Genomic DNA, 12,229 nt, shown 5'->3' on the forward strand with positions numbered 1-12,229 from the left:
CCACAACTAGATGTGTTTGGTCTTAGAATACAGAGCTAAATTCTTTGCAAGATGAATGGCACTTTGACTATCTGTGAACAAATAATTATCCTTCTGAGGATGTCCCAATTCTTCCAAGAAGAACTGAAGCCATATCATCTCCTTGGTTGCCTTTGTAGCAGCAACATACTCTACCTCTATAGTAGATAGAGCATTAATCTTCTGTAACCTAGAAACCCAGCTCACAGCTGCCCTACCAATAGTAAAGACATAACCTGTAGCACTCCACCTGGTATCAATATCCCCTGCCAAATCTGAATCAACATGGCCCTGTAAATTAGTAGTAGAGCCCCCAAAGTGTAAAAACTTATTTGGTGTTCCTCTCAAATATCTGATAATCCACCTGATAGCATTCCAATGCTCAAATCCCACCTGCTAACGACTCCCACTACATGGGCAATATCTGGCCTAGTGCATACCATAACATACATCAAGCTTCCTACAGCTGAAGCATAGGGTACCTTAGACATCTTATCCTCCTCTTCCTGTGTCTTAGGACACATCTCCTTAGTCAATTTCAAATGACCAAGTAAAGGTGTGCTGACAGCTTTAGCATTCTCCATAGAAAAACGTTGCAACACCTTCTCAACATAATCAGCTTGAGATAGTGTCAATGTTCTATTCTTCCTATCTCTACAAATCTTCATACCAAGGATTTTTCTTGCTGCCCCCAAATCCTTCATAGCAAATTCATGTGCTAACTAGCATTTCAACCCCTTAATATGATCCATGTTAGACTTAGCTACAAGCATATCATCAACATATAAACATAAAATAATGTAGCTATCATCATCCAACCTCTTAAAATAAACAAAATAATCTAAATGACACCTATTATAGCCATGTTCATGCATAAACCTATCAAATTTTAGATACCATACTCGAGGTGCTTGCTTCAAGCCATATAAACTTTTCTTCAATTTGCACACTAAGTTCTCCTTACCTTTGACCTCAAATCCCCGTGGCTGAGCCATATATATTTCTTCATCCAAATCACCATGAAGAAAGGTTGTTTTAACATCCAACTACTCTAAATGCAAATCTTCAGTAGCCACAAGACTTAAAACAATACGGATAGAAGTCATTTTAACAACAGGAGAAAATATCTCATCAAAATCAATTCCCTTTTTCTGTGCAAATCCTTTTACAACTAACCTGGCCTTAAATATTTTCTTACCTCCTTCCTCTTCTTTCAACCTATAAATCCACTTATTCTATAAAGCCTTTTTACCTGCAGGCAACTTTCATAGATCCCATGTCTTATTCTTCAACAACGAGTCCATTTCATATTTCATTGCAGACTCCCACTGAATCTTAGTATCCACCTACACAACTTCATCATAACTTTCAATTTCAATAGCATCAGTAAGTAAAATAGAATACAAAGAGGGAAAAAATCTTTGTGGAGGTCTAATTTGCCTCGTTGACCATCTAACATGCACTGGTGTGTGTGGTATTTTTTGTTGCAGTTGTTGCACATCATGAGAAATGGCTGGAACATCAGCTTTTGGAGTATCATCCAACACTACATAGTCATCTTCTTTCTTCTCATGTTGCTACAATAGATCTTTGTACAACACTTTCTCATTGAATATGACATCCTAACTTCTAACAATTTTATGATTTTCAAAATCCCAAAGCCTATAACCAAATTCATTAATGCCATATCCAACAAAGACACATTTATTTGATTTAGCTTCTAGCTTGGTTCTATTTTCAGAGTCTATATGAGCAAAAGCTTCAGAACCGAAGGTCTTGAGAAAAGAATAACTCACCTTCTTACTAGTCCATGCCTCCTCTGGAATACCACAGCCCAAAGGAGTAGAGGGACCTCTATTAATAAAATATACTATAGTATTGACAGCCTCCACCCACATGTGTAAGTTAAACCTATCATGCAACCTCATGCTCCTTGCACGCTCCATTATAGTCCTGTTCATGCGTTCAGCCACTCCATTTTCCTATGGAGTCCTTGGAATAGTTTTTTGTCTACGAATACCATTAGTGGAGCAATAATCTTCAAATTCATGACTACAATACTAACCACTATTATCAGATCTAAGACATTTTAATTTCTTACCAGTCTCATTTTCAACCAAGCATTTCCATTTCTTAAAAGTTTGAAATACATCAAATTTTTGTCTAAGGAAATAAACCCATAATTTTCTAGTTGCATCATCAATAAATGTAACATAATAATGAGAGCAACCAAGGGAAGATACCTGAGCTGGTCCCCGTACATCTGTATGCACAAGCTCTAATTTCTCCTTTATGTTTTCCTTCCCAGTCTTTACAAAAGTCACTCTCTTTTGTTTTCCATGCACACAACTTTCACAGAAATCCATATTAATACATTTCAGACCTGGTAAAACTTTCTTTGAATGAATTACTTTCATACCTTTCTCACTCATGTGCCCAAGTCTGTTGTGCCACAGTGTTGTATCAGAATCTACATCAGTTATTTGTTCTCCCTGCTCAACTACAGCAATTGTTCCTGAACATTCATTTTTCTCCGAAACAATCAAAGTAGAAGGAACAATATGACCTGTACAAAGATATAAGGTGCCTAATTTCACACCTTTTGCTACTACAAGGGAACCTTTTGAAACCTTCTAATTTTTATCATTAAAAGTAACTACACAACCCTCATCACCGAGTTGCCCCGCTAAAATTAAATTCTTACTTAGCCTTGGAACATGTCTTACCTCATGTAGTTGCCAATGATTCCCATTTTGCAACTTAATCTTAATTTTTCCCTTTCCAACAATTTGATAGGGTTCATTATCCCCCAAGTAAACAAGCCCAAAATCCCCTTGGACATAATCAATGAAATAACCTCTACGAGGTGTAGCATGAAATGAAGCACCAGAATCTAAAACCCATGAATCATCAACACTTTCTAAAGATAGAAGCAAAGCATCCTCTTCAGATTTGTTACTTACCACATTTTCCTCCTTGTCTCCATCTGATTTATCTCCTTCATTTTTCTTTCGATTCCAACAATCTTTCTTTTTGTGCCCTGGTTTTCCACAGTTCTAGCAATCATTTGGTCCTCTCGATTGAGACCTCTTCCCCTTTGACTTTCCTCTTGATTTCCCACAATTTCCAGAGTTACTTCCTCTCTCAGTCATTCTGCCCTTTCTTTGTGCATTCAGAGCACTTCTTGATGTAGATCCACCTAAGGATTTCCTACGAGTTTCCTCACTCAAAACAACACCGATCACATCATCATATTTTAGGGTACTAGATCCAGGAATAGAATTACTCACCACCATTACCAAGCTATTCCAGCTTTCAGGCAAAGAACACAAAATCAAGAGAGCCCTAATTTCTTCATAAAAATTGATACCCACAGAAGATAACTGACTAGTAATAGTATTAAACTCATTTAAATGATCTGCAACAGATCCACCTTCTACCATTTTCATATTAAATAAACACTTCATGAGAAATACCTTGTTTGAAGCAGAGGGCTTTTCATACAGTGTCACTAGGATTTTCATCAAATCTTCTGGCGTCTTTGCTTTTGTAATATTAAATGCCATCGATGGTGCCACGCATAACTAAATGCTTTCGAGTGCCCTTCTATCCAAAAGATCCCATTCAACATCTGACATAGTTCCCTGATTCTTGGCTTTGCCTTCCAATGGCTTCAATAAATCCTTTTGATATAGATAGTCTTCCATTTGCATCTTCCATAACTGGAAGTTCTACCCATTAAACCTATCAACCCTCAGCTTACCCTCATCTGCCATCACTCCCACTCAACCGTGAGACTCCCACTTAACCGTGAGACTTTCTTGCAGAGGATAACTAAAAGACAACCTTGCTCTGATACCACTTGTTAGGATAAACCACAGACAAATAAAAACTACATGCAAATATAACCAATAAAAAAAAAAAATAGATCACACAGAAATGAACAAAAGGCACCAAGACTTAATGTGGTTCACCCAATCCCTGGGCTACGTCCACCAAACAGCAAGTCGAATATTATTACAATCCAATGATTACAACCTAATTACAATCTATAATCCCTTATAGCTCAATACCGCCACAAGAAGAAATTTTGCATCACAACATAATGAAAATACCCAACCCTAAACCCTTTTATACAAGTATTAAACCACTTTAGGGTTATAACATGTTGGCCATAAATTAGCCATAACTTTAGTGGCGAATCTATGAATAGTACCAAAAAAAAAAAATTTGGGGGTATGTATAGTACTTTCCTGATCAGTCACCACAATCTAACAGAGATACTATGTTGTATTTTTATTTTTATTAAATTGATATAATCAAAGGCTTCAGTCGCTTACCAATCAAAAATAAAAATAAAAATAAAGGGGGTGGATTTTAATTTAATTAAAGAACTAGGACTTGTAATTAAATTAATTTGACTAGAAGGTTAATTTAGCCAATTTAAATCAATATTTAAGAATTAAATAAAGTATGTGATTAATACAGATTAGGGATTTTTTTATATTTGACACTTAAATCAAGACAATTAGAACCGGAAATGCCTAGTAATATAAGAATTAATTGACCAAGAAATTGATGTTGTACGATTGATGCACTAAAATTGGTTCAAAATGCCAATGTGCCAATTTAGGGGTATTACATTTGCCCCTCTTTGAATAAATGTGTAAGCAACACATTGATTCAAAGAAATCAGTAGTGTGAAGCATAGAAAAAGCACTCAGATTGGTTCTGAGATTGATTAGACAAAAACTAATTGATGATATTTTTAGGATTATCTCTAGAATGAAGCTTAACCCTTCGAACTCCAGATAGAACACCTAGATACCAACCCAAGAGAATAAAGATTGTCATGATTCATAGGATCATTCCCAGAATGAGATTCAATCCTTAGGAGATAGGGTTAGAATGCCTCGATACCCGTCCATTAAAAGATGAAAAGATTAAACATGATTCATAGGATTGTCCTCAGAATGAGGCTTAATCCTCAAGAGTTAGAGTTAGAATGCCCCCAACAAGTGTCCATTAAAAAGTGGTTGAAATCAAGCTTAGAATTATCTCCAAAATGAAGCTTAATCCTCTAGAGTCCAGATAGAACACATGAATACTGATCCATAAAGAAAGAAAAATATAACAAGACCTATCATGAGTCATAGGATTATACCCAAAATGAGGCTTTACCATCATGAGTCTAGACAGAACACCTTGATACACGTCCATCAAGCTATGACCAAGACTGCTATGAGTTTGATCAATTGATCAATAACTAAGATAGATATCATATGATTCCAGATAGAGGGAGAAAAGATGCCCTGAGTGGTAAAATGCCCCTAGTAATGAGGAAATTATATTCAAATTAGATTAAAGTCAAATTTGATTAATTCAATGATGTAATCATCTTGCCCCCTCTGGAGAAAAATTGAAAGATGACACATTAGAATAGTAATGTAAAGCAATAGAGTTGAAAATAATGATGTGATTAGATATTCAAGAAAATTTAGACTAGATTAGAAGAGGATGTAGAAACATTTGGGTCAATTTAGAGTGATTTAGAGGTCTGGTTAACAAAGTTTGACCATAGTTGACTTTTTATTATGAGAATTTCAAAAATTTAGAGAATATGTTGAATTTATGGCGTTCTTAGATTCATAGGGTATTAGAAAGATGGACTACACAAGTGGTTGACTGCATTGGTCCCAAAAATTTAAAATGTGATTTTGAATTGTTTAAGTTTTTAAGATTTTGATTTTGATCCCAAAAATGAGTTTAGAGCGGTCCAGTTATCCAAGGGGTGATTTTCCCATCCATCAAAGCACTTTGAAAAATTAGGTCAAAACCTATGTAAGTGCTTAAAGGGTCATTTTCAAATCATGTGATCATTTCTCTTTTGTGGAGAAGGAGCTCTGAGGCAAAAATGGTGGTTCCCATGCATACTCATAGATTCAAGCGATCCAAGCATCACAATTGACCAACATACTACAAACCACTTGTAAGTAGTTGAAAAACCTAATTTTTGTTTCAAATTTTATGCATTTTAGTAAAAAAGTTCATCATTTTTTACTATTGAAAATGTATTTTCATTGAGCTCTCATGCAAGACTCATTTTCTCATGCAAGCCTCTTAATGAACTCGCATGAAGAAATGCTTTAGTAGCATAAGTTTGCATTGTCATCAAGGAATCCACATGTGAGAAATACTCATTTCTTATGTGTGAATCCCATGAAAAGGGTCTCTCAAGGATAGTTTCTCCTGCAGCCTCATAGGTTTCCTCGCACAAGAAAATGTCTTCCTGGAGTAAGATTGTGGACTGTATTGAGTCAGTTGTATGCAAATGTGTATGTTGTTTGACAGTTTTAGTGTCATCATGAGTCATTGTAGCATGTTTTTATGATATATAGTAGTAGTATGAAAATATAATGTTTTTGGTTTGATCTTATACTAATTGTGCTTTATTTTTTACGTGCTTACAAGTTGACTTTCTAGATGTTGGTTTTCTATCTCATTATCTAGCCATTGGGTCCCTAGTTAGACAATTGGATGCAACTAAGTTGATTCATATTGATATCTTGGGTCTTTCTCATTTATGTGATATCCCCAATATTTGGGTGAATCATGGTTTATTGATTGCATTGGTGGAGCATTTCCATTCGGAGACAAACACCTTCCACTTGCTACTCACTTAGATGACCACCGCTCCAAAGGATATTTATAGGATTCTACGAATTCCTTTTTATGAAGCATAGATAGAGTATAATACACAACCTAGGGCTGGTACTTTGGGACTAAGGGCCATATTTTAGGACAATATCATCATGGGTAGGGCTATCCCCTAGGAGGAGTTAGTACAATAGTATGGGATGACCCATAGACTAGCATTAGTACTTGGTACATTCCTTGAGGACTATCTAATGCCTAATAGATGGAAACATGGATTATAGTGTGGATAGGCTACACACTTCACTGTATGTTAGAGTAGCCTGCACATTTTGGTTGGGGTTAGTGTATGCTAGCCCATATGTTCCACAAGATGCACGAGATTGCCTATAAAGAAGCAAAGAGTATGGTGGCAAGGGTATATGTACTGTAGGTATGGGCATGGGAGACTTTTCCATCACGAGACCCATTTGTGAGGACATGACACAACCTCATGAACCCTATATTTGTAGATATAGGGGACAGATGACCCAACCCACGATGAGTAAGATTGAGTAGTGGAGGACTCAGCTGGATGATCTAGAATCAATTGTGTGGCATCCATGGCAAGAGATAAAGGGTTGGGACAATGCCCAAGCATAGTTGGGATACATTTTCACTTCATGGCCATTGATTAGTCAATCTACTCACATGATTGAGTGATTCCCATTAATACGCATGTGGAGACAGTATGATCACCCATAGGATATCTCTCAGGAGTGTTGCACATACAGTAGCTTCATCGATGAGGTGAAGAAGGGGTGGTTGGTGAATTTGGATCCTAATCATTCAATGATAGATTTATGGGGCCTCATACTCACTCATTAGGATTATATGCCAATAGTAGTTGATGGAGGGATGACTCTCAATTTTAGGGAACATTTTGCAATTCATCCTTTTTGTTGTTTCATAGACCCAATGGGTATGGCAATGCCAGTGTAGCCAATATAGAATCCATAATAGGCACAACAACATGGATCTCAACAAAAGACTACTCAACTTTTGGTTCTACCTTGGCAAATGAGTGTAGATCTGGGTGTTGGTGGGAGTGGGTCTAGTTAGAGGAGACACTAGGGAGAGATGAGAGCCTTGGGTTCTATCGAAGGTGATTCTCACAGATCGAGAGTGGAGCACTAATATCCATAGTAGGAAGAGCAAGGTTAGTAGGGATAAGGTGACAATGAGATGTAGGATTAGTCTACTATTGTGCCATAGGGTAGAGATGTACTTATGCACACATAGGATTCTCTATAGAGATCATGGGAGAGGATTCACACAATGCAACAATAGCTTGGAGAGCTACAAATTTAGGTCATGGTATGAGATGCATGGTTGGTGGAGCATGATTGAGAGATCTAGGAGTTTCGAGATCAACTTGAGAGATAGTGCGAAGAGGCCTCTTCTTAGACAAAACAAGCATCATACTATTATTTTGCATACATTGGGGGTATACTAGAGGCCATAGAGCAAGTGTCTTGATTTTTAGAGTATGCTAGAGCTTAAAAGGGCATGTGACCACCTACTAGATCAGATGCTCCTCCTTCTCCATAAGGGGATGAAGGACAAGGTTGTAGTTAGATTACTCTCTTCTGTCCAATTTTGGATTGCATATCATTTATATCAGATGTAGTAGCATAATTTTGTATCATTTTGAGATCGTCAGTGCTCAAGTAGCACTCATTTTTGTATCAATGTATATTTTGACTCACTTGATATTATTGTACATGCTATATTCGCATATTCATGATACTTTAATGCAGAGTACAAATAAAATGACAATGAACTAGACTAAGCCCAAGAAATCATTATCAAAATGTAAAACCTATGATGAATGTCCCATGTTTCCCTAACTACAACTACTAAGAAAGCTCTCAGATGAGCATCTCAGTGATAGTTTTAGAATGGAAGTATGCTTAAAATGCAAATCTACAAGAAAGCATGCAAAATTTATGACTATAATGTAGATTATATGTAGGTAACAACTCTAGAATTCTATTAAATGAATGTGCAATGAGCTAAACATGTGTTAAAATGATGCTAAGTAACATGAAAAGAAAGATAAAATGAAATGAAAATGACATGAACTTACTATAATGACAATGCTAAAAATATAATAACTCAAAATGTGCCTATAATGTAGATGCCTAAAACTTGGGTCCTTTAGCTCTTGAATTTCCCTCCTATTTATAGGATTTCAGAAGCAGTTGGGGTAAGAATTGGGATTTTTACCTTTGACTAGTGGATGGAGGTGAAATTGAAAATATCTCATAAGAGATCAGGAGGAAGAGTCCAACAGACTTGGTTTTGAGGATAAATGAGGATTTTTACAATTCTTTTAAATGCAAAAAGAGGAATTTTCACTTTTGTGAGGATAAATGACTTTATTGATTTAATAAATGTTATATTTATTTTTGAAAGTTTTTCTTTTTCCTTCTCCCTTTTTGAATTTCATTTTATGATTTTGAATTGTTTTTCTCCTATTTTGAAGTTAATTTAGGTCTTATTGATTTGATAGATGATTAATGAACTGATGTGATCCTTGATTTGAAAGTTTGTTGTGTTCTTTATTTTCTTCCTTAATTTGTGTTGATTGATCAAAATTGCATAGTTTAGGTCTTTGCCAATTTTTGGGTGTCTACAAATGGCCCTCTTTGAGCTAATATGTGAACCATATTAGTTCAAAGGCTTTCTTGATTCTCTAATTTTAGGTCAAATTTTGATGATTGAATGTTTGATTGATGATGTTTTGATGTTTTCAAGTTGATATGATGTCTAATTGTTGATGTTTGATCGTTGATGATTTGATGTCTGATTGTCATTGATTTTGTTGATTGATGTTGCGATGGTTTTACTTGGATACCCTAGTTTATGTTTGAAATTTTGGCTGGGGTAGAACATTTTTTATTTTTTAGAAAATTTTGATGCCCTTTTTTGATATGGATATATTGCCTCCTCAGAAATGAAATTGGAAAAAAAATGACTATGTGAAATATATGAAGATTCCAACTTTATTTTTGAAATGTGGATAATTGATAGAGTAAGATGATCAAGTTGGTTTAAAACAATACCCAATTTGTGAAAGTGAGCAAAAAGTTCTAATGTTGGGTAAATAGAGTGAAAAGGTGATATAAGTGCCCCTAAGGAGGGTTAAATAGGTCAAAAGACCTTTTACCCTTATCATTTTCACACTCCCCTTTCACATTTGGCAATTTGGAGCTTTGAGATAGCAAAAATGGTGGTCCCTTTACGAAAGCACAAATTTGAGAGGGGTCGTAAGTACGACCATCCAATGAACTATAGTGCCTTGACAAGTCATTGAGATCCTCTATTTTTACAATTTTTGAATTTGTACTTGATTTTTTGAATTTTCACAAATTTTTGTTGTAAATGTGGTAGTTTAGATATTTTAGTGCATTTACTTTTTCTTTTAGTGCATTTGAAATCTTATAGCACATTCACACAATATTTTAGCGAATACATAGGATGAATTAGTACATATAAAACCCTACTTTACGAGCGAAATAGTGCATACATTAAAATAATAGCGCATAAATGTGTTCTAATAGTGCATTCAGACAATGAGATGCATTTGAGGGATCTTGTAGCGTTTAAGATGGATATTTTAAAATTTATCAGTCTGATGGTGCTTATGCCATTGTAGATAGCACATACCTATAATGTAATAGTGCATATGCTTCCATGGTGCATAAGAAATGTGGAATAGCATTTTTTATTATTCTAATAGTGCATATGATTCTTTAGCACATCCATCTAATTGAACAGTGCATATGTTCCAAGAAATAGTGTGAATGAAGTCTGAAGTGCATGTACTTGTCAAAATGGTGCTAATGGGGACATGAAGAGCAGAAACAAATATGAAGCCCAAAATTAGCGCAAAAGGTGAGATTTCGAGTTTGTCGAGTAGTGGTTGGCTAGAACAAGAAAACAATAGCAATCAGGTAGTCATAAAGTGATGTCATAGGATCAATTTGATGATAGATAGATAAAGAATGATGCCCCAACTTAGGATATAGAGTTGGGAAAACAAACATGTCTAGCTCAGGATAGAGGAGGACAATTAATAGGTTTAAGATAGAACTAGTAGCTAATTAGCTAGATATTGATAGTAGACTGATGTATGATGAGCACTTGAGATGAAAATTGATGTTGTTATGTGTTTGTTTGATGTAAATAGGTTCATGGGCGAAAGCTCATGGTGCGAGGATTATATCCATGGCTCTTAGAGTCAGTAGGCATATTGTCAGTTGGGGAGCTATAGGTTATTGATAGATGTGGTTTCACCTATTTGTTACAGATGTCCTAGTTCTGAGTGAACAAAGAGCCATTGACAGTAGTGGTCAAGCGATGGAACTCAAACCACAACACCTTTCACTTGCCCATGGGTGAGATGACCGTGATGCCAGAGGATGTATATCGGTTATTATGGCTCCTGGCGATGGGAGATCTAGTGTACTATGATTAGACTATAGATGGAATTGCATTTAGAGATTTGTTCGGAGATGATAGCATTGGTGATGATTATGCATCATGGTTCTAGATGTTGCAGTATGAGCCATTGCTGGTAGTGTTGGCTAGATTGATAGGAGGATTTTTTTTGCCAGATAGATGAGGGCAAGGATGTCCAGTTGGATGGGGCCATTTGATACAGGACATGATTGATCAAGCATGTAGATTTACATGGGGCAGTTGCATATTGGCCCACTTATATCATGATTTACATCAGATTGTATACTTTGTGGCCTCATCACTATCAGCAGGGGTGATATTGTTACATTTATGGACATGGGAGTATCTACCTGTTACTCGTTTGATATGTGTGTGACAATGTCCTCAAGATATGCCTTATATATATACTTATTTAGGTGTGATCATGTCGCCCCATTTGGGCAAGACAGAGTATTAGTGACAAATATTGGATGACATTGATGAGGTCATATGAAGACCATACAGGTTTACTGAGCCATGGACCGAGGACGATGATGAGATGGTATATTTCTTTGGCTTGAGATATTTTCTTGGCTGGGTTCTTGTGGTGATAGAGAGATTTTGTTTTAGGCAGGTTGTGAGACAGTTCGGGCGGTGACAAGGCATGCCACAGGGATCAACATATTATGCTTAGGTTTAGTCAAAGAGGGTAGTATGGGGGTTAACCTTGGAGTATAAGGCTTTTCTTGAGGCCTTTCTTTACATGATAGATACTCCATAGCCATGGGTAGTGAGAGATGGAGAGGCAGATGCAAGGATGGAGGGAGACTATGCACAATGGTTTTGTAAGCATCTATTCTCAAGCTACATAGATCTAGTAGAGCCTATTCCTAGCATTAATGAGAAGTCTAGTGGAGGAGAGGACGAGGATGATGAGGGTGGGCATGGGAGAGGCAGAGGTCAGCATCACGCCTGAGGTAGAGTCGGGGGTAGGGTCAGAGGTGGAGTTAAAGCATAGGGGAGATATGGAGGTCGAGGCCAAGCAGTAGTGGTACTACCACAAAGGGTTATT

Source organism: Cupressus sempervirens, chromosome 6 (genome assembly GCF_028749045.1).
Source record: "Cupressus sempervirens isolate cs-2001-9-10 chromosome 6, ASM2874904v1, whole genome shotgun sequence".
Lineage (NCBI taxonomy): Eukaryota > Viridiplantae > Streptophyta > Pinopsida > Cupressales > Cupressaceae > Cupressus > Cupressus sempervirens.